General features: G+C 41.6%; 1 long non-coding RNA gene across 1 annotated transcript in view; it reads right to left on the bottom strand.

The window, feature by feature from the left end:
- LOC135111266 (uncharacterized) overlaps window positions 1-25,000 on the bottom strand; it is a 39,595-nt gene that overhangs the window by 875 nt on the left and 13,720 nt on the right. The gene's annotated exons all lie outside the window — the stretch shown is intronic.

The raw sequence follows: 25,000 nt of genomic DNA, 5'->3' as shown, positions 1-25,000 counted from the left end.
GCAATGTGGATCGCTTAAGTCACGTTGCTGACAAGTCGTGAGAAAAGCTACATGTTAGAATAAAGGAAATACACACAAAAAATCTAAACTACATGATGAAAAGTTACATGTCAGAATTATGATGAGACTTTTCTATCTTATATCATGAAAAAGCTAAACTATATCATGAAATATGTATGTCAGAATTAGATCATGTCAGAATTAAAAAGACCATTCAAAACCTTCTTTAAATTACGTGTATCATGAATGTACTGCTCGTGGGCAATTTTCACATCCCCGTGCGTTAGTTCTCACAAGCTTTGATTCATTTTCATGCCCTGCCATCCTGTGAATAGCTCTTGTTAAACCTTCATTTCCGTCACCCCTGGATCATAGTCACTTATGTAATTTAGCTAAATGTCACATCAGGATTATTTTCCTATTCGTTGCACTGTTACCTTGAATAATAACAGCAACAATAAAAAAAAGCAACAGCAACAACTACAATAATTATAATAACAATAACAATATCAATAACAACAATACCGTCTACCTCAGCCTACTTGGAGGGGTCGAGCACGCGTGGCCGATGACAGGCACGTCCCCGAGACAGATGAGCCTCTCCGGAGCACCTGGCAACACTCGGGAGGGTGATGCCCATTCCCGGCCCTTGTCACCATCACGGCAGATATGAAGGGTGTGTGTTATTGCCGCTCCGTAAACAGGTGGTGCAAGATGACACCAGCGGCACAATACCATCAGTGAAAGACCGATGACCGCCCCAAGCCAGCCAGCCATGACCCCATTCAGTCGTAACATCAATCACGTGAAATGGATTAATCTCGCGTCCCATCACCCTTAATAGTCTGCATAGGTGGCTAGATCGTCAGTCAAGAAGGGGATAACACACACACACACACACACACACACACACACACACACACACACACACACACACAGTACATTTATCGCTTTGCTGGCACTTGGTTGACATTCGCTGTCGACTATTTGCTGCACAGAATCCGAAATGGTTCCCAAGAAGCGTTCCAGATACACACACACACACACACACACACACACACACACACACACACACACACACACACACACACACACATACACACACACCTGTTGTTGTTGTTGTTGTTGGTGGTGCTGTTGTTGCTACGTATGATGGATTTCCTATTATGATCTTTACTCGGTAACCTCTGTTTGTTTGAGTGTCAGTCTAGTGGTTATATTATTATCATTATTATTATTATTATTATTATTATTATTATTATTATTATTATTATTGCGGTTGTTATTGTTGTTGCTGTTGTTAATGTTGCTGTTGTTGTTGTTGTTGTTGTTGTTGTTGTTGTTGTAGTTATCAACATTACTGTTATTATTATTGTTATTATTACCATCATCATTATCATTATCATTATTATTATTTTCATTGTTGACAGTACCACTACTATCACTACTACTACTACTACTACTACTACTACTACTACTACTACTACTACTACTACTACTACTACTACTACTACTGCTGTTGCCATTATCATCGCCATCACTTCAAGAGAGGTCTGCATAGAGCACCGTGATGTGGCAGCCTGGGATAGCTGTGTTTAAGTCTTCCCAAAGCTCGGGTGACCAGTGAGTGTTACGAGCCAATGGTGAGATCGACATGTCATCTTAACTGCACCCTTGACACGTGCAGCCTGTTCAGTGACGCACGGGGTAGGTGAGTGACTGAGGCCATTTAATTATGTCATAGCGGTAATCATTGGGTTTATTGTTTAATCCTCACTAAGCCTTTCCCACGACACACCTTGCGTTACCATCACTTCTCCGCTACATTAAGTTTCAGTTTTAATGAAAGAATTCGTCGATCTTCAGGGAAGCTGCAAAGGTTTAAATAGATTAATGGATAAGGATGAGAGGTGGAAAAAGGCAGGGATGTTTCATGCAGGGACTGCCACGTGTAAGCCAGATGGATTTTTGCAGTTTTATTTTCTTAGTATTTTCTTACGTTCTTACCTATATGTAGCTAGGTAGCTCGGCTCACACAGTAATAATTGACAAGGACGTGATCAATCATTCATTACTGACAAAAAAAAAAAAAGCTTCCTCTTTTCGGTTCATCTAATCTGCAACAGACTTCATGACTTTTTAAACACGACGCCCACAGGCCACAGAAGCTAAAATGGCATGAGATTCTTCTTTTTTTTTTTTTTTCAGAATATGATTGACGTTTGCTTGCGAACTGGTATATACTGGCGCTGCTTGACCATTGTAAGTCTGTTCTGTGACTTTTTTTATTTTGTTTTGCCGAAACCTTTATTAATTTCCTGTTCATTTCCATAACGGTCAACCAAAAAAATAAGTCCCTTATTTCGTCTTGTTCTTTACTCTCATGGTATTTTAAATGTCCTTTGACCAATTACCTGTGCGCATTGTCAGCCCTAGTGAAATTGCTATTCTTTAATTAATCGATTATTACCTTCACTACCTACAAAATATACACCGTAGAAAAATATCTGTCTTTAGCCACACAGACTTACCAGCACTGAGAAGACCCGCCACCGCCATTGCCACTTGTTTTGTCTACGAGCATGCTAGGCGCTGGGCACTATGAATTGATGTGTAGTGGGTTGAGATTGAGAGATCGCATATTACCAAAGCATCCATCTTTTCACACGGGACCAGGTCAGTAAGGGGACCAAGACTCCTCACCACGGCAGTAAAAGTCTATGAGGTCACCTGATTTATAATTTATGGGTTGAAAAGTTTATATAAAAAGCATGAAATGTCGTGCGCAAGCAATTAAGATAGGGAGAAAATTTTGCTGATAGTCTTGAAAGAAAAGGCGAAGGGGAGGAGGAGAAGAAGAAGAAGAAGAAGAAGGAAAAAATCTTATAAAAGAAAAACTGAGGCATTTCCATTTCTCCATTTTCGACAAATTTTTTAGTTTATTTCAATGTACTTCCCGAGTCGAAAACTTTCCGCGTCCCTTCCTCCCGCGACACATATATGTCAGTTTTAATACTAATGCGTAAGCTGACCACAAACTTATTCTTTCATGTGTTTCCTGGCAATCTGTGGTGCAGCAAGTCATGCTTCACTTAGATGCCATCCTTCCCTTTCAACTTTAACTTTCTTCAAGAAGTAATTCTTGTCACCTTAGAATCTAAGCGGCTCTTTCTTGGTTCATCAAACTCAACAACGTTACCTAGTCTTCCTTTTCTTTAAGACTCTGCAGCTCTTATCCTGCACAAATAAGCGTGGAGGTCGCTGGTCGCTTTGACAGCGTGAAAGCAGACATAAGATCTGCAATGAGTGAAGAAGCAAAGGCGATTACGGAGAGTGGTGGTGGGCAGACTGCTGTGGGCGTGCTGGATTGATCTGGCCAGTTTTAACATTTCAAGATATATCAATATATATCAGTCTTTGCGCAGTGTTGAGGATATGTATGAACCCAGGAACCTTGACAAAAGACCATAATTTTCTATGCCACTATGATATCCGGTTACTGAGGTGTAATAGATAAGGAATAGATAAGGACAGGTAAGGAAAAACGGACTGAATATGACCAATTTCCATTTATAAAAAATGCAGGAAATTTTCTCCAGCACGTTACAAGCAATTGTGAACAAGGAACACATGAATATACTTGTACGTATGTATGTTATACACGAAACGCAATATTTCTTTCTTTCATACAAGCAGAACGAGGGCAGTGAGTTTAACGACGCGGAAAATACACGAAGGCAAGAATCTATTCTAACGAGGTGAGTACGTGCCCTGCGTCTGTGTCTGGCAGCCGTAACGCGGAGGCTAAACTTAAAACAGTGATGAACCTTAGGGCAGATGTTCCGAGGCAGGGTTCGGTCAGAATGAAGGCAAAACTCGGTCAGCGTGAACATCGATGAAGCTGCTCCTCCTTTTACGTGACTGACGACTTTTTATGAGTGAAGGCCACGAAACACTCCACCTTTGGAAAAAGCGCTGCTTGCACCAACCAAATTTCGTAGTAACAAAAAAGCTAGTCAGGAGCGTTGACAGAAGCTAGTAATATTTAAAAGAAAATATTTCTTATGCAGCTTTTAACGTGTCCTCGAGACCAGATGTGAATTAGTTAGAATTAGTCGAGGAGGCAAGCGTGACATATACAGTACATACGAGTTTATATTTTAAACGCTGTCTATCAATAAGATGTCGTAAACTCCACTGAGCTGTTCCATCCTGACGATCAGGGTAAGCGCGCACTTACGGCGATCTGTTGTCTTTGCATATAGCACAGGTTTGTACTTCTCATGCTCTCTCTGTCTATCTGGCTGTGTCTTCCCCCCTTCCCCCCCTCTCTCTCTCTCTCTCTCTCTCTCTCTCTCTCTCTCTCTCTCTCTCTCTTGATTCAGTATCTTTGTTACCCTCAAAGAGTTATTGACATACAGGAAGACATGCGTGTTTTTTTTTATATATATTTGTTTTGTAAATAAAAAAAATCATTGAAGCAACATATACTGATAACTTTTTTTTTTTCCAGCATGCTATAAGCGATCTACAAAAAAACGAGAAATCTTTTTATAGCCAACATTCATATGCTTATAAACGTAAATTTTCCCATAAAACTACAATTTATAAAATTTCTACTCTGTGGTACGCACACACACACACACACACACACACACACACACACACACACACACACACACACACACACACACACACACACACACACACACACACACACACACACACACACACACACACACACACACACACACACACACACACACACAGAGAGAGAGAGAGAGAGAGAGAGAGAGAGAGAGAGAGAGAGAGAGAGAGAGAGAGAGAGAGAGAGAGAGAGAGAGAGAGAGAGAGAGAGAGAGAGAGAGAGAGAGAGAGAGAGAGAGAGAGAGAGAGAGAGAGAGAGAGAGAGAGAGAGAGAGAGATTGCAATTTTATTTGCTTGGTTTAGAAACGGAGTGTGGTGGTAGTGGATTTCTCAAATGCCATTCGCTGGATTCTTGGCTAATTCATTGCGTGCCACAGAATATTTTCGATAATCGTGCACCACTGGAGGCGTTGTGAGAAAGGACAACATTACACATCATTGAAAAAGCGAGAAAACTTCTTGGTAAGAATCCAACAATAGAAGAAAATAATGTTTTCATTTTTATGTTTCTTGAAGACCTGACAGTCTTTGTTTTCCTTTTCATTGGAATTGAAACAAAGCAAAGTTAACTATGTCTCCCTCACGAAAACAAAACCAAAACTTATTCTATTGCGCAAGACGCAGAAGGCATCCCGCTTTTTAAGATCAAGATCTAGATTAAGCCAAACTTGTCTACATTCTGAAAGGCCGTTATCGTTGTATAGAGACACGCAATATGCATCGGTAGGTTTTTGCAGGGATGAAAAATTGGCCACACTTGGTTGAAAGTAGTTTTGTATCGCATCAAATCAAATCTTGAAATTAGCGCGCGCTGGTCGGTGTCTGAGTGGGAGTGCAGGATCAATGTATTCTCTTCTTACATTTTTGCTCAGAGGGTTTTCAAGTATTTCAGTGAAATATGAAGGTACTTGGCCTCAAGTCCCATCATATAAACATAAGATATTCACTGTAACTTATCATTTACTTGAGAAAATTACTTCTTTTGCCAGTGTTGGTGCTGGTCACTTCTTATAACTCCCTTACAGTAGTGACAACAATGTTATACCGTATGTGTGTGTGTGTGTGTGTGTGTGTGTGTGTGTGTGTGTGTGTGTTGTATCGCTCACCCCCTACCCCTGACATATTTGAATTCCTGCTGTGGTAACTGTCAGATAAACAATGGTAGCGTTGTTTTTTTCCCTCTAGTGGTTTGCCGGCAAATATGTGGATGGGCAACGCTGGCGGTGGCGTGGCACAGGTTACTGCTAATAGGTGCGGGTCAGGAGAGCAATGCCGTTTGGATGGCGCGGTACAGGGGTGGGGAGAAAGATTTTGAGGATACCTTGTAACGTTGGCAGGGTGTAGGAGCGGCGTGAGCGGGGCGTGGATCAGGTGGGGGCCGTGGCCGCAAGGAAGGACAGTAGTGTGGCAGAACTAGGGAGGGGAGGACGTGCGCGCGAGCAACAGAGCAACAGTTTCCAGGCGCTGCTGCAGCCTGTAGCGCGTACTGTCTGCCAACTTTCAACCGTCTCACTTTCTGCTAAGTACTGTTGCTTGACCTCCGTGTGATGAAGTGACCGTGGTGATGAAAAATGAAAGTACGAGCGTGATTTGATAATAGGAGAACTAGTGTAAGTAGAAATAATAATGATGGGTGAGGTGGTGTAAGTACTCAGTGTTGGGAACTACTTTGATGAAGCACCTGTCGGATACACCTGTGCTGCGCCTCAGGTCAGTGCCGTCCTTTACCTCTCCCTTAGTGTTGCTGTCACTCAGGTTTCTCATAACAGTATAAGAACACAAGCACACTACCGTAGCAGCTCTTTGGACATAAGTAATGGCACCTTCTCTCATGCACATCCATAAACCTGTCCTGCCTGCTCTTAAACTTTTCTGTCATACATACACTAACTACATAGCGGATTTTTCTGCTTCGTTTCTTCACTCTCTCTCTCCCATTAGTGAAAAAAAAATCTACTTATTTCTTTCTTTAGTAACCACCTCGGGAATCGATTATCACGGTCAGAACCTCAACAATTATTTTTTAAGTCTTTTTAAAATTTTACACGAATTCAAGGACTTTAATCAACGGATGGCGCCGGATTGTCTTTCTCAGGAGTGCAGATCGAGGTGTTGAAACTCATACACGTGCAGTAAATACGATCAATATTATTATGACTCTAGGCAGCAATGGACCGTTTTCCAGCTCTGAGGTCCAGGCTTGCTAGTTCTCCCAAGTCTCTTTCGCAATGTCAACTAGCGTGATTAGTGTCATTAATTATTACATACTGAGGGGAGTTTTCTCTGACAGACAGCACACTGCACGTACTCTTACTAACCTGGGCCTGCCACTTCGCTCACAACTCACAGTCTGCTGAGATCATCTTACAAAACCTCAGCATCACGAACAAATCCAATTAGCAGACCTACTTTTTTGGTGTCGCGAGCAAATTAGCCAATTTACATACTTATTCCTCAATTTACATAATTAATGCGTATAATGAATAGTATAATACGGAACTTTGGGAGCGACTCTTGTAATAGAACGCCATTTTGATTTTTCATTAAGTTGGAACTTTTTCTTGCTTTATACACCAAAATTTAGGTCATTAAATTGCGTAACTAAACTCTGAGGAGCCCTGCTTGTGGTGCAACGCCATTTTTATTTATCTATTTTATTTATTTTTCGTTATTAAGTTGGTATTTGGTCCCTGGACTAAGCCACGCCCTAATCCCAGCCAAGACATTGCGCTCTATTAAGTGAACTTTTATTCTTCCTGGAGCCCTCTAATGAGGTACTCCGTCAAGCGCTTTATTATAATCAACGTATATTATAATTTTCGTCGTTATCTTCAGCCTCGTTTTATCTCGTGAGGAAAGACAAAATAACAGTGGCGTGGTGCTCTTGCTGGTGTTACTCCAGATATATATGCCCGCCTCACTGCCAGAACAAACTATTTTTTTTTCTGTTGATTAGCGTTGTGTGCTTCATTGCTATGTTAATATGAGCCATTAACTTTGCAATCATTGTTGTGTATTTTATTTTTTTTTGGAGAATCAATTAGGGGGATTAACGTCGGAATTTTGTTAGGCTCTGTAGAGAGAGAGAGAGAGAGAGAGAGAGAGAGAGAGAGAGAGAGAGAGAGAGAGAGAGAGAGAGAGAGAGAGAGAGAGAGAGAGAGAGAGAGAGAGAGAGAGAGAGAACTCTTGCAGTGATAATGGAATATATAATAATGAAATACGTTTTTTTCTTTACTAGAAATAAAAATAATAGCCAACAAGATAGCAGCAATTATGAAAAAAAAAAAAAGGTATTTGCTGAATCTATCCTGTAAATTATGAACAAGTATTAATGCTATAATTAGTTGAGACATTTTACTGATAATCGATAAAAGTTTAACATGCAACTTAATTAACTATCTATTTTCCTCCTTAACGCTACCTAACATGTTTGTCTGTTAACAATAGTGGCTCCCAAATTGACATGCTCGTACTCCTAACATATACATGTGAGATAATCGCTGATCATTCTGTTAATTATCATTATCAATAAACAAGTGAGCTTTGTGATCGTAATGAAAGTGTGATGGATCCAGTTATCAACAAATAGTTAAAAAAAAATATATATATGGTAGCAGGAGGCGCGTGTGTGCAATCATGATCTGGAAGATGGGACGTAGCCTGTGAAATATGGAAATTCCTGGTCTATAGAATCTAAGTAGCTTTCTAGTAACCGCCAACTCAAAATATGTTGAAAGAAAGATGCCTAAGGACGTGAAAATATTGTCGTACGTGAAGGAAATCCCTTACCTTTCTCTTTGTTCTCCTTGAATAAGTAATCAGCATCTTGCATCAGAGTGTGGCTCTGTCGTGTACACAGTGACAAAAGTATTCATTCTCAGTTTTGCTTGTGTTTTCAGCATAGTTTGTTAACTCGCTATCATCTCTCTTCAAAGGCCCATTCAGTCCCTGCCTTCCGTTCCGTACAAATGAAAGAACAATTTTGCCTCAAATTTCCCCTCCCTTGCCACCCTAATCTCGTAATTCTTTTTCGCCCTCCACATATTTTCCATACTGTTCTCACTAATTCAATATAACCATCCACGAGATCTGCTCCCCCACGTTTTAATCTGCTCCAAATTTCCTGCTTCATTCCCGTTTCCCGCATTAACCTGTCCCTCATCCTGGCATCTTGCATCAATCGTCCTGCGGAATGTGAAGTGATGCTTATGTTTTTTTTGTCCCTTAGTAACTTTTTGATCAAACTTTGTGTATTGACTTTCCCACACTGACCTCTCGACCTACTTGTGATACTTTGACCCTTGCGGCGCCTCTAAACCTTGGCTTACTGTGACTTGGCTTCACCTCTTTAACCCTTTCGCTGTTATTCGCCTCATTTTTTCCTTTCACTAACCACTCTGAGATATTTTTTTACCTACGTACACCTTCAAATATTATACCGATTACAAACTGCACGATCTATTCTCTTTTATTCCCTTCTTTCTGTACATACTTATAAAGATTTCATTTTTTTAGAGCTGTGCATTATTGGTTATCACTGTGAAAGGGTTAACTGAGTGTTTGGTCCTTCAAGGAATCACACCATTCTATAAAAAATTGATCTACTTGTCCTCCTTTCTTTATTTAAATGGCAAAGTAATCGTTGTTAACACCACGTCTGTTCCTGCTGCCTTTGGTTCATGGTTACTTGCTTATGAAGTTATCATTAACAAAAGAAAGGAAATGTCTGGTTGTTGCTCACACACGACATTGGTGTGGTCAATATTGTTATAATCCGAGGTTCCTCTAATGCAGACCTTGCCACACGGACACCTTAATTACCTGTTGCCCTGAAAGAATACTCTCTCCCTGCTGAGATTACAGACATGTTTGGAATGTTGGTAATCATTCTCTCCTCCATCACCATGTCAAGTAATGAGAGACTGCGGTCAGTGGGAGCTCAAGTGTCGAGTGTCGTGATTGCCACTGCGCTGTGCGTGGCGAAATGTTTATTGGTTTGTGCAGTTATGAAGTATCGTGTGGATTATACTGGGGACTTGAAACGGAATGGTTGATTTGAAAATGAAGACATTACAAACTAGAAATACATGAAAATAATATCAGAGCGTTAATAAGGAAAGTGGCGTTACACCAGCAAGCAAGTATCAAGTAAAAAATATATTACTTTAGTATTATATTGAAAAGAAAACTGAAACTGAATGATTTAATGAAAAAAAAAACACATATTAAAAACTAAAAACACGTGGATATTACATTAGACCAGTTATCAGGTAAAGTGATGTAACACCGGATTGTAGTGTTTGATGTCAGATCAGAACAATGTGAAAAGAGATCTGAAACCAGTGACAGAAAGGCGTCAGACCAATAACTGAAAAATAATAGCAGACGGAGAATCAGTGAATGTAAGTGATGGCAGAACAGTGATACGTGTGTGATGTCAGATTGGCTTTAAATGAAGTGTCAGACTACCATTAAGTGAAAGTGATAGCAGACCAGTGAGAAGCGTTATGCTAGACCAGCGATGTGTGTGACGTCAGACCGGGAGTAAGTAGCAGTCCCAGTAATTAGTGATGATTATGTCAAACCAGGGAAAAAAAAAAAGTGGAAGTGATATCGGATGAAAAAAAAAAAAAAAGTGAAGTCAGACCAGTAAGAAGATAAAGTGATCTAAGAAGAAAAGTGAAAGTGACCTTAGACTAGCAATGAAAGGAAGTCATGTTAAACTGCCAGTGAGTGATATCATACAAACCATAAATGAAGGTGATGTCAAAACAGCAACAAGTGAAAATGATGTCACGCCAGGAATAAATGAAAGTGACGTCAAACATGTGAAAATGATACAAGACCATCGATACATGAACGTGACATCAGACCGTGAAAGTGACATCATAACGAAAAAAGTAAAAAACAGCACAAAAATAAGGACATAAGAAACTAAGGAAAGCTACACCGAAAATAATAAGCAAAAATTACGTAAAATAAGACAAACTAAAGTAGAAAGTGAATAAAATAAGCCCAGAAACAAAAGATAGTGAGAACCTGACCAACAAAGACCGAAATTCAAAAGACACGTCAGTGGGCCATAGAAAAAGCAATCCGTTAACACTGTACCGGATCAGACCGCTTTAATCACACACACACACACACACACACACACACACACACACACACACACACACACACACACTCTCTCTCTCACTCTCTCTCTCTCTCTCTCTCTCTCTCTCTCTCTCTCTCTCTCTCTCTCTCTCTCTCTCTCTCACAAACAGACACATTAGTATATCGCTGCACTAGAATTGTAATAACATTTGATATCGGCTCATGACTGATTAATGACCTCTCCAGATTGCAATATCAGACAATATACCTATCTATTTTCAAGTTGCGTGCATGATGATGATGATGATGATGATGATGGTGTGCGTGTGTGTGTGTGTGTGTGTGTGTGTGTGTGTGTGTGTGTGTGTGTGTGTGTGTGTGTGTGTGTGTGTGTGTGTGTGTGTGTGTGTGTGTGTGTGTGTGTGTGTGTTCTTTCTAACAATCTAATCTTGGCGTCGTCCCCGATACTCATATACCGCGGCCAGTCACATTTCTTGATAATCTGACTCAATAATCGATGGTGGAGGCCGCACCTGTTAGCAGTATATCGCCGCTGTCTCCCTCACGCTGAGCCTCTCTCCTCTCCCCCCACTACATCGCACACAAACCTCTCTTTTCTGGGATGCTGACAATAAATGGGTCATCTCCCCGTGAATATTTCTCTCTCTGTCTGTCCGTGTCTCTCTGTCTACTACTACTACTATTACTACTATTACTACTACTACTACTACTACTAGTAATACTACTACTACTATCAACAATACACAGCAGCCTGCACAGCTACTCGTAAAAAATACACAATTAGGGTCTCCATCACCACTACTAATCAAATTAACCACCAGCACCACCGCCGCCACCACCACCACCACCATATACTCCATCACCACAAGTACATCATCCACTTATCAATGACAGTTCAACATCAGCAGTGACACACCCAATCCACCACAAAAAGCCATCACCATCAATCAAATGTGTGTCACCACCACCACCACCACTACCACCACCACCATCACGCCTCTGCTAGAAATGATTCGATGATATCATGTATATTATCAATTCATGAAGTGCAATAAATATGCATAGAGCCATTACACAAATCCATCGTGAAATCGTGAGCCGTAATAAAATGAGGCTCAACTGAGAAGGCAATAAAAGCAGGTTATGAATTCAAGTTTCTTCCGACAAGGTGAATTTCGATAACGCGTCATTGTGTGTCTGAGGCAATGTCACTGTAATGAATTTCCAGGTTTATTTGAATTCCCTCATACTGGCTGGCTGATTAATGGGATGATTGAATGACTGAATGACTGATGAACTATATTAGGTTGATGAAGAGAAGAGCGGTGTTGCCTTTACACTAAAACATACATATCCCCACACAAACATTAATGAGCTGGTGGACACAAACTTGCAGTAATGGTTAGGGAGAAATGCAAGAACTTTTCATTACTTCACGGATTCACGGAATAAAGACTTTATTAAGGAAGACAAGTTAAAAATTCACTACACTCCTGCCATGCTTGACATTTAACTCATCCGACGAATGCAGATCCATTGTCTGCAAATATCACCCTTGAATCGATTGTAAAACTAAAGATAAGAAAAAAAAAACAGATTAAGTTCTCAATTGTTGCGGCGGAAGCTTCACACACACACACACACACACACACACACACACACACACACACACACACACACACACACAGCCAAATACCAAAATTCAGATCACGTAACACTCTTGTATTCGTCGTCTGTCATCTATGATCCCAGTAAATGTACCTCTCTCCTCACCTTCCCTTCCTCCTCTCCACGCGTGCCACCACTTGAATATATATAAGCTTTCACAAGTGCCGGCAAAACTAATGGCTGGATTACATGGCACTTTGTATACGTCGACTCTGGGAGAATAAGTTCACTCCCTCCTACAAAATAATTTAGTAAAGGTCCGTTACCTTACGCTCCATTTCAATTCATTTCTCCCCGGTGAGTAGATACGTAAGGAGCAAAGGTAAGCTGCGGAAATGTGCCGTAGAGTAATGGAGTGGGAGAGTTTCTTAATGGTGCTTGCAGTGCGTGTGTGGTGGTGGTGAGTGTGTGGTGTCATTTATGGATCCACACTAACAATGCAATGTCTATAGAAGTGAAATATTTGTAGTTTAGGTATTAATATTTGGAGCGGGACAGGACATTACTTCGTCTTAGGAATAATTGGTCGATCGCTGAAATATAGACAACCACCACCACCACCACCACGACTTCGACTTCTATTGTTGAGTAATCGGTCAACATCTATCTTTCTTTCGCCCATTCATCACGTTATCACAATTCACTTCCTCTCACCAACCACCGCCCCCCTCCCCAACCACACACACACACACACACACACACACACACACACACACACACACACACACACACACACACACACACACATACAAACCTCTCGCACAGCACAATCACCGATATGAATAAATTAATCGAAGTCAACATTATTTATTCATATAGTAGATGTGTGTGTGTGTGTGTGTGTGTGTGTGTGTGTGTGTGTGTGTGTGTGTGTGTGTGTGTGTGTGTGTGTGTGTGTGTGTGTGTGTGTGTGTGTGTGTGTGTGTGTGTGTGTGTGTGTGTGTGTGTGTGTGTGTGTGTGTGTGTGTGTGTGTGTGTGTGTGTGTGTCATTGACGAGAGACATTAATATGAAGCACCAACCTTTTAACATCTATGTGATTTACGCGTTCAGAGAGAGAGAGAGAGAGAGAGAGAGAGAGAGAGAGAGAGAGAGAGAGAGAGAGAGAGAGAGAGAGAGAGAGAGAGAGAGAGAGAGGGAGCGGTAGCGTATGAGAAACTATCGATCACCATGGGACACACTGGCCGTCCTCACAAGGCCATTCAGAGCCGCTCTCCTCCACCCCTGCCTGCCACTCCTCCAACCCTTGTCCCATTCATCTCTCCCCACCCTGCCCCGCCCCGCCCCTCCCGGCCTTGCGTACAGGGAACTCACTCCTTTGTTAATTATGCTCCAGATTTATGCACCCCTACACGACAGAACGTTTTTTTCAATATAATTTTTTTTTTCTTGCTCCTCTTTGTGTTTGCAGTTACGCTACATGAGTTAATTGACGAGGCTATGATGCAGCACCTTAGGATTGCATATATATATAAATTAATGTACGCGTTTGTATGGATTCTATAGGAGTATTGTATGGGTCAGTTTCATTCTTTTGTGTGAGTTTTGGAGAGTCTGTTTTCTTTGCACAGCTAATCCACGTATATTACTGTCGAGAATCAAAGGCCTTTTATTGAAACAACGTCATTAATAAAGGTGTGTGTATGTGTGTGTGTGTGTGTGTGTGTGTGTGTGTGTGTGTGTGTGTGTGTGTGTGTGTGTGTGTGTGTGTGTGTGTGTGTGTGTGTGTGTGTGTGTGTGTGTGTGTGTGTGTGTGTGTGTGTGTGTGTGTGTGTGTGTGTGTGTGTGTGTGTGTGTGTGTGTGTGTGTGTGTGTGTGTGTGTGTAAGAAATTTATTGATAGTTTATATATCTAATGATACAGGAGAGAGAGAGAGAGAGAGAGAGAGAGAGAGAGAGAGAGAGAGAGAGAGAGAGAGAGAGAGAGAGAGAGAGAGAGAGAGAGAGAGAGAGAGAGAGAGAGAGAGAGAGAGAGAGAGAGAGAGAGAGAGAGAGAGAGAGAGAGAGAGAGAGAGAGAGAGAGAGAGAGAGAGAGAGAGAGAGAGAGAGAGAGAGAGAGAGAGAGAGAGAGAGAGAGAGAGAGAGAGAGAGAGAGAGAGAGAGAGAGAGAGAGAGAGAGAGAGAGAGAGAGAGAGAGAGAGAGAGAGAGAGAGAGAGAGAGAGAGAGAGAGAGAGAGAGAGAGAGAGAGAGAGAGAGTTTATCATTAATGTGCGTCAGGTCAGTATGCCACTAATAAATGTGGGGCATATACGTTCATTAAAGCGTGTGTGTGTGTGTGTGTGTGTGTGTGTGTGTGTGTGTGTGTGTTTGTGCTTGAGGGTTGGGGGGAAGGAGGGACACGCATTAGTATTGTTAACTCCCACACTCACATTCTCCTACACTAATGGTAAATAAATATTTCAAGCCTTGTGATCGCAGAGTCAATAGCCACGCGTCTCGTTCTTGTGGTCCGTAAGTTGGCACAGTACAAGTGTATTCATATGCACAATTTGTAACGCGAGAGCAGCACGCCATCATAGGCTTTTCATGGAAGTAGTGAAAAAAAAGAAAAGAAAATTTGATCTTTTCTCGTGAGTTCGCCTCCGGAAGGAAGATTAATAAAAAGAAAAAAAATCAGACTGGATTGTAGCAGTTGACCTCAGTAGACTGTGACAGAAATACTAATGGCTGTGCACTTCTATATTTACGGCAAATGTTTGGGTGAATACAGGTTGTGTCTGTCACTTCGGCTTCCTCACGCGCTGATAAAATTGAAAGTCTTACCGTGATTGTGAAATACTCTACTTTTTACACCTATCTTCTTTTGATGTGCATATAATACTTTTGCTAACATTCTATATAACTTTTCGAGGTAAAGAAAACTTGTCGTTTGCTTTCGTTAAGAAGTATTTACCTTTATCCTAATATGTTATAACCTAACATATTCCAGCGAAAGTTTTATTTGTCTTGTACAAAGTTTGCATTTTCTTGTCCCTGATGAATTTATGAATGAGATGGATGAGGCAGCTGGAGGGTCGGTGATACAGGCAGTGGTTCAAGCAGGGAGTCAGTCTTGAGTGCCGGCAGCAGCAAATACTAGCCAGGCTGACGAGCCTCGTGTCGGCGAGACGTTTGTACACACTGTTTCTGATCATTAGTTTGCTTGCTCTGCACACAATTTCATTGCACTATGCAAGGTCTGCGTGAAAAATATTCAACAATTCAGGTGGGGTGTAAGACCGAGCAATATTCTGAAGCAAGATTAATGATGTGTAAAGGACGTGTTGTCAAAATGTTAATAATACACTGCATGCAGGAGTGTTTTCAAACTTTACGCTAATTTTTCTTGTGAGTATTACACCAAGGAGTAAGTGAACCTTTTTTTTTTCTTTTTTAGATGAGTGAAGCTACCTTTCCAAAATTTACACTCTGAAGAGTTAATTTTTTTTTTAACAAAATATTTATCTCTGAACATAAAATGATTTATCGAGTTTTTAATTTAGGAAAATTTTATATATTTCATTTACTCTGCAAGCTTAATAGGTTGCCATTCAGTAAAGAGTAAGCAATACGTTTTCCTTGACTATGAAAGCCCCGTAAAGCCTGTGTTATTTATAACCAGCTTATGCATCATTACGTTCACTGAGCATCACATGTATTCATTTCTATGACCTCTAAACGTGTGCCGCGTGTCAAGTGCTTTCTGCGATTTCTCCACGACCCAAAAGACTCTTCTTATCGATAGATGCTGATAAGAATTTTGATGTCCTATAAGTAGACTGCCCTTCCGGATCCATTTTTTGGTAATTTCGTTCGCTTCATATTTTTACTCACTCAAATTTGCTACAAGAGTTTTTATTTTCCATATTGACACACCTAACTGGCTTGACTTTGACTGCCTGCCGTGGCTGCATCTGGCTGTCTCGGTAACCAGCAGATGAGGGAGTATTTTCAACTCAGGCTGTGAAATTTAATCGCCTTTAATTTCCTGCCTCAAAGGAAAAGGAGGTCATTTCTGTTAATAGTGCTCGTGAAACTGATGCATCCCCTGAAATTATGTATCAACTTTATCACAAACCCAGGTACACACAAACACACACACACACACACACACACACACACACACACACACACACACACATTTAGTAGATGATATTTACTTAAGTTCTGATGCATAAATGTCTCTGATGAAAATGCAGTTCACATCTCGCCTACGTAGTGTACTTTATTGCTCTCTCTCACTCTCTCTCTCTCTCTCTCTCTCTCTCTCTCTCTCTCTCTCTCTCTCTCTCTCTCTCTCTCTCTCTCTCTCTCTCTCTCTCTCTCTCTCTCTCTCTCTCTCTCTCTCTCTCTCTCTCTCTCTCTCTCTCTCTCTCTCTCTCTCTCTCTCTCTCTCTCTCTCTCTCTCTCTCTCTCTCTCTCTCTCTCTCTCTCTCTCTTTAGCGTCACTTCTAAAGTACATTGCACATCTAAAGTCCATTACGCAAGTCATGCCACTAACCCTGCTCATGTCACTGACAATATATACTCGTATATATATATATATATATATATATATATATATATATATATATATATATATATATATATATATATATATATATATATATATATATATATATATATATATATATATATATATATATATCTTTCTCCACTCCGGGTTCCATCGCTGTGACTTTACAATAAGTTGGTTTGCATTTTTAAATCATAATCAATATTTGGTGTCATTTGGCATGGAGGCAGTGTGGCCGGCTGACAATTAGGCTACACTTTTACACTGTGAATCGTTTGTGACAGTATGTAGACAAATATTTGACTTAAAAAGAGAGTCAAATTTTATGAAGCTGTGGTATCATTTAAAGTATGTTGGTTTTTAATATGTGGCGAGCAATAAACAATTTAATGTCCTCCACAATGCTGGCATAATAGAAAACCTGATCCATATATCATGAATCTGTTGCGCTAAACTAACATCAAATCGTCCAATATGTGGCGAGTAATAAAATGTTTAATATCTAGCAAAGTCAAAAAGATTACCATGTGCCGCTTCATGACGAGACTCCCTTAGTGTTCCCTCGGTGCCCCGCGCGTATTATTAATGTGCTACACTTCATCACTTTAACTCATTCATATGGGACTCATTAAAGATTATCATATCATTCCCATTATTTCACAGTGTCGATTTATAACAATACAGAGTCTCGCGCAGTGTTGCTGGCTCCTCCCCCTGCCTGTCCAACGCTCAACCTGCAACACGCTTGATTCCGGTAAAACTCTACGGACATCGACATGCAGATTTCATTTACTTTTTACACATTTTCTACCTGAGTATTCTTTAGGGAAGGAAGGAAAATGAAAGGGAAGGAGCAAACAAACTTATCAATGTTAAAAAAAAACACTGTATGTCATTCAGTCCTCAATGGGAATTCAGTCTGGAAGTGACGATACCAACACGAGGAGCGGCTGTTACAAGTTGTCTGTGCTGAGTGTAATGTGTTAACTCTACTGAAACTGCTGACGGAGAGACGGGTGGCGGAGTGAAACTTGCAACACCGGCCCAGCGGGAGAAGTGTATTAGACGAGGTGGAGTAATGAAGGTAACTGTTGCAATGGCGCCGAACTTTGTTGTTTCTGATGATAATGGTAATGGTGGTGGTGGTGGTGGTGGTGGTGGTGGAGGTGGAGGTGGTGGTGGTGGTGGTGGTAGTGTCATCGACATTTCGACACGAAAAAACAACATTTAATCTCTTATTAAAAACTTCCTTTTACTGGAATCTTTCCCCGCGGTTACAAGAGTAGCGGAAAAAAAAAAAAACGCCACATAAATACTGGTATTGTACACTTGTTCGGGGATTATTATGTGACCTTTCACCTTTATTATGAATAGAATCGTATTGCTGAATTTTTTTTCCCGTGACGGCAAGGCTTGGTGGATGCTGCTTTGTAATAACGTCTGGCTCTCTCTGGGAAATGATCAGGTAACACACCAACCAACATATGTTTGTCCTTTGATCATAACACACACACACACACACTCTGTCTCTCTCTCTGTCTCTCTCTCTCTCTCTCTCTCTCTCTCTCTCTCTCTCTCTCTCTCTCTCTCTCTCTCTCTCTCTCTCTCTCTCTCTCTCTCTCTCTCTCTCTCTCTCTCTCTCTCTCTCTCTCTCTCTCTCTCTCTCTCTTCTTCCTCCTCCTTCTCCTTGTTTTCCACCACCACCACCACCTCCTCCTCCTCCTTCATCTTCCACACTCGTCGCAGGCTCTCAACATGTCAACTTCTATAACACTTTCGTCTTGAATCTACTTAACTGTCTCTTAACGGAATACTCTGGACTACATATTCTTCTTTTTTCTCTCTATCCTCCTTCACCTCCTCCTCCACCTCCTCTTCTTTACTCTCATCCTCCTTGTCCTCATTTTCCTCCCTCTTCTGCGTCCTCTTCTGATTTGAAAAAGAAGTTCACACCCAATATAATTTCACAGATGCTTGTTACGTAGACTGAGTGGTGCCAGCGGTGTCATTGTTTCAGCGTGTCTTCATTACTAAGGGGTGATCCATTAACCGTCATTCAGTCTTATTGCTAAGTTTCTGCCATGAGTACCACGCGTTATGAGACTTGATTTTGTGCCGCCCTTCCTTCCTCCACGTCAAAGAATGGTTAAGGAATAAGAATACCTGTCATTTACAGAGGCAGTGTATTCTGGGAGACGTAACAATACTTGTCGCTCTAAACAAGTCTCGGTCACATAATCATACAAGTAAAGTATTGATCTGAGTAAGAATAGCATGTCTTTTGCTGTGACGTTAGTGCAAATAGGATGGTGATTTCAGACGGAATATTTCACGCTCAAAGCAAGATTAAGTTGAATGAAGGCATGATGTATATATGAAGGTATAGAGTATATGCGAAAGTAAATTCAATAGAGGGAAGGAAGGAATACGTGCTGTTACTTCTCACCAATTAGTTCTGTGAAAAAAGGCCAGGAGTGGAAACACCAAATGAAGGGAGAAGACTACTGCGAGATAGATGGAATAGTCAGTTAAAATAGGGGAAGCTAATGAAACAGAAAGCTTTTCACTCAACCCCATTTAAAAGTTGTGTTGATGAAACTCGTCCGGACACAAAAAGTAGAGCGAGGCGTACTCTAATCAAGGGCGCACGAGACCTGGTAATAGAGCCTTCGTCTGAGCGAGGGAGAGATGAAATGAAGGAGTCAGTTTGGAACGTGTAACTCCATTGACGGTGATTCTGCGCCAGGTGATAGGAGAAAAATCCAATTAAGAATCTTGGTCAAACAGAGAACGTCCACTATTAAGAAAGGAAGAGAAGTGAATGTTAGTCAAAGGAAATCATTGTCTGGAAGGTTACGTCTGGCCTAGAGGTGGAGGAGTTCAGCTGTATAAGGCAACGAAGGCCGCAGCTTTTTTTCTTGTTCTGATTGTTTATTCAAATGTTGTGCAGCACGGGTTTTTCAATGCCACTGTAACACTAATCCTTCAATGCAGATGTTACAGATAGTTAGAAAGGAATGTACAGCCTAAACTCTCTCTCTCTCTCTCTCTCTCTCTCTCTCTCTCTCTCTCTCTCTCTCTCTCTCTCTCTCTCTCTCTCTCTCTCTCTCTCTCTCTCTCCCTAGATATGACCTTCAGTAAACAATTAAATCAATCAATCAATGCCACCACCGATTCACAAAGCACACCAATTTTTCCACCATGATTGCAAACTCCATTAGCAAACACACACACACACACACACACACACACACACACACACACACACACACACACACACACACACACACACACACACACACACACACACACACACACACACACACACACACACACACACACTGCTCACCATCTTCTGTACTTCTGGCGACATGAAGGTGAAAAGTGCGAAGGGATGGTGGCGGTGTGTGGGCGTATGAAGGACAGTGGAGCGGTGCAGGTGTTTCTGTAAAGGATAGGGAGAAGGAGGAGGAGGAAGAGGAACAAAGGTAGTTAGGTGTATTTCCTGCTCCCGCTGCTTCATTTCAAGCTTCGCCACAACACAGGAACACACAATCTAAGGCAAAGTTGCAGCATCACACGGAATCGCGAATGAAGCGCCGGAATAACAGAGGTGCGCTAAAGACAACAAAAGAGAACATGATTACGTTCAGCCGCAGCCCGGAAATGCTAATCACGGAGGAAGGAAGAGGGCGAAGACGAGCATCACAATAGTGAGCACGCAACCAATGGGATGCAGAGTGAGAGGAGCGAGGCGCGCGTGCTGGGGAACGCAACGCCTCTGGGGATTAATACTAATAGTAATGCATTGCGGGGAGATTACTGATGGGAATGCCGCTGCGTTAATCTCACCTCACAACGCTGCTTGTAGTGGTGACTCTCGCTCCACCAGCAGCGGGGACTGGCAGCTGCGGTGGTGGTGGTAATGGTGGTGACTGAAAGCAGTGGTTTGTGGTGGTAGCAGTGGTGTTGACTACAGTGATGATGGCAGTATGTGAATATAACACTAGTATAAATACAGAAAAAAAAAAGAATAAGCAGCAGCAGACTCGTTGTCCCTGGACAGGCTGTTCGTTATAAATCACACTGTCTAATCTAAAGAGAGCGATGTTTGTCAGTAAAAGCGAATATTTCTCACCTTTCCCTGATGAACCTCACCTGCTCGTTTGGCTTCCTTCTCTAGCCTTGCTCACTGTCCCTAACACATTCTCATTTCTCTTTCTTTCCCTCCTTGACAAAAACTTATCACTCTCTCGTATGCGAACGCCTACCACTCATTTTTCATCACCTCCATCTCTCTCCCCCTCCAGAACTTTTTTCGTCAGAAAAGAACAGTTCTTCGTTTTTTTCCCCATTCACTCACTCTCTGCTGGAGGAAATGTTAATCTCTTTCATTTCTTTTGCTCCCTCACACACTTTTCTTTATCCTTTACTTTGAAGTTGTGTTTCCAGTAGTTGTAGTAGTAGTAGTAGTAGTAGTAATTTCATCACTTTATCTACTTGTGACGTTTCTTCTTTTCCCTTATTGACGTCTGTAGTTTCCGTCTTCCGGAGTCACAATATATATTGTTTTCTTAAAGCTGAATTTCTCCCTCATATTTCTACGACACAATTTCCAACTTTTCTTATCTCGGCCATTCCTAATTAAAGAGAGTGAAACATTTCTCTCTGCTCACTGCCCCGCCAGCCTCCTGTGCCGCGCCTCCTGTACCTTGTGTTCCCAAAGATCACGCTGAGCTGCAGTCGTAGCCAAATCTCGTCACGTTTAGCAAATTAGATATGAATTTTTCGGAAGTCTGTATGTTGTCTGGCGCACTGTGCTTTTCTGGCAGCCTCATTTCATTAAATTATACTTCTGTTCGGAAACTCCCGGGCTTGTTGCCTTTGGTTCTCTCCTGCAGTTCTTCTTTAAGAATTCTGTTTGACTTTTGTTTACTTCGCTTTTTTTTTGTTTTACTTTATTTTACTATTGTTTTATTGTGTGTGTGTGTGTGTGTGTGTGTGTGTGTGTGTGTGTGTGTGTGTGTGTGTGTGTGTGTGTGTGTGTGTGTGGGCAATGGTCACGGTGGTCTTGACTATTTCCCCTAAAGATTCCCGAGTCGTGCTTGTTAGCTATCCTTGTCACGTGGAATACACCCAAGGCGGTGGCGCTTGCTACGTGATGCTGCTGCTCTTGTTGTTGTTTTGTTGTTGTTGTTGTTGTTGTTGTTGTTGTTGCTGTTGTTGTTGCTGTTGTTGTTGCTGCTGCTGTTGTTCATGTTGTTGATGATGATGTTGGTGGTGCCACTACTGTTATCGTTGTTTTTGTTGCTATTTCTTCTATTGCTGGTGCTACTTCATCAAATATCCCTGATTTTGCCTGATCTTTCCATTTTCTTTAGTAATCTCTTTTGATTGATAATAATTCAAACCAATGGCTTTCAGTTGACTTTCCTTTCATACAACGGAGTAGATTTTTCATCATGTTTTTTATTTATTTATTTATTTATTTATTTTTTGTGCGTTATTCTTACGTACCCTTTCTGAGACGCTCTGTTCATCGTTATCTAGTTTCCCGTCTTGCTGGAGGCGGACGGTAGAAGAGGCTATCAGTATGCATAAGTCTACATAAGATGAGGTCTTTGGAAGAACGGAGAGACGGGGATTATTGTGGAAGTCAGCCCGAACAAGTGAAGTCTGCAAAGAGTGCACAGCTATATCTCTTATTTTCTCTGTAATTCCCTTGCTGCGCTAACATTAAGTCCATCACACAGTGCTTTAATTAATTTCCTCCCTTGCCCCTGGCGTGATAAGCCGCTCTTCATTCTCTTTATGGGGTCCATTCGTCCCTCTAGGTGATGGCATGACGGTGATGATGACCGGGGCGATAACAGACGCGGGTGACACAAAAAGGTCTGAGGACTAATGACCAGTGATAAGAAGTGGCCCTATATACTCTTCACATATCGTCAGTGTGAGTGGACTACAGCGTTTTTCTCCTGTAAAGCGCGTAACATGTATTTGCCTAAATGTTGTATACAGCGCCATGATTTTGTTCGTAATTATATTTTTGTCTAATCTTTTTTGCTTCTGTTCCTGTCTAGTTCTCGCCTTTATTATAGCTCCTGTATCTCCAAACAGGTACATTTCTGCAGGGGAAGAGGTGCTCCCTTAAATAAGCACTTGTGTTCGAAATCTAACCTCGATAGATTGCGTACACACCGACACGAGATCTTATTACTAAACCTAATAAGGAAAATGGACACAATATATTTTTCATCGTACAGAAATTTAACTTAACGAATCTTACGAGTTTACGGAGAAACATACCTTTTTACTTTGAACTCAAGCTGTCCTAAATGTAACAGTGGTTGTGAAGAGGACGCTGAAGGAGGGGAATAGCCGACATCAGAGGGTCAGTTGGTGAGGCGGTAAATAATTTTGTTTAGTGGAGGCATAAATATCTCACTGACTGACCACTTGACACCTCCATGGGTCATTTCTTTCCTTGCACACGAACACAAACCACTACACGTCGAGAGAGAGAGAGAGAGAGAGAGAGAGAGAGAGAGAGAGAGAGAGAGAGAGAGAGAGAGAGAGAGAGAGAGAGAGAGAGAGAGAGAGAGAGAGAGAGAGAGAGAGAGAGAGAGAGAGAGAGAGAGAGAGAGAGAGAGAGAGAGAGAGAGAGAGAGAGAGCGCCCCTGAAGCACCTAAATCTCTTAGCAAGCGTGTACTTTACGAGTTTTGGTGCACATTATGCCAGCAACAGATTACAACCACCAGTGTTAATACGTGCTTGGTGGGGGATGTTTGTGCCCTCAATATGTTTCACTGTATAATGCTTGCTATTACTACTGCTCACTATGCAACAATAAAAAAAAAAACACCCTCACAAATCACCACCACCACCACTATCACCACACTACTACTGCTACTACTACTGCTACCACTACTACTACCACTACTACTACTACTACTACTACTACTACTACTACTACTACCATGAAGACGGTAAGGCGAGGCTGCAAGACACACACGAGGAGAGAATCGGGGAGGGAGACGAAGAGGAAAAGAAGAAAAATTGATGGAAAAGAAAGGAGTGGGAAGAGGTAAAGGAGAAAGGGGAAGGGGACGTGGGCAGTGGTCCAGCGTTACCTGTTCAATATCGGTATTGGTAACAACCGGTTCATCAAGAGCGGTATTGGTATTGCTACACATCAGGGAAAATAGCACACACACACACACACACACACACACACACACACACACACACACACACACACACACACACACACGTCAGAGAGAGAGAGAGAGAGAGAGAGAGAGAGAGAGAGAGAGAGAGAGAGAGAGAGAGAGAGAGAGAGAGAGAGAGAGAGAGAGAGAGAGAGAATATTATGTCAAAAAGTTCCCCCACACGGACACAAACAGACCACTCATCCATAAATTGAGACGGGGCACAGCCAGGGCGGGACAGCGGGACGCGGCGGTCACTGGCGGAGCTGCGAGTCGCTGCTTCCAGACTTGACTTGGACCGGAGAATAACAGAAGCAGATCTCACTGTGGCGGCTTGTGACTCGAGACTTCCTTCATTACCTAGACTTGCCAGATTGCTAAAGCGGCTCCAGACTTCTCGCATGCACAGTAATATGCAAGGAAACTCGGTGATTGAAAGCACCAGGGCAATATAAGATAAATATTCCGTGAGAAACATATTACGTATCTTTCTGTAATGCTCAATTGTTCATACGTCTTTATAAGTGGCTGTACTTTATACACCATTAATTATATCAAACAGCGGCAGTAAATGAGAACACGATGATCTGTATTCCACTGAGAGTGTTCGGACTATTCAAGCACTGCGAAAGGTTATGAAGGTAGTAATGCGTGGCCAAAGGCTGCCACTGTGAGCCTTAGCTTGTATATTACGATGCACAACATTACCTATCAGAGGACTGTTGCCCTGGACAGTGGATCAGACTTAATAATTTTCATATTTTCAGGAAGAAATATCAAAGTTCTAGTTGAAAATAATGAGGAAACGCAACTGTGCTTTAAATAAACAAAAGGATGTACATTTTCACAAAGGCAAAGA

Source organism: Scylla paramamosain, chromosome 21, assembly GCF_035594125.1.
Source record: "Scylla paramamosain isolate STU-SP2022 chromosome 21, ASM3559412v1, whole genome shotgun sequence".
In the NCBI taxonomy this organism is placed as follows: Eukaryota; Metazoa; Arthropoda; class Malacostraca; order Decapoda; family Portunidae; genus Scylla; species Scylla paramamosain.
This window is presented reverse-complemented; position numbering and strand designations above follow the sequence as displayed.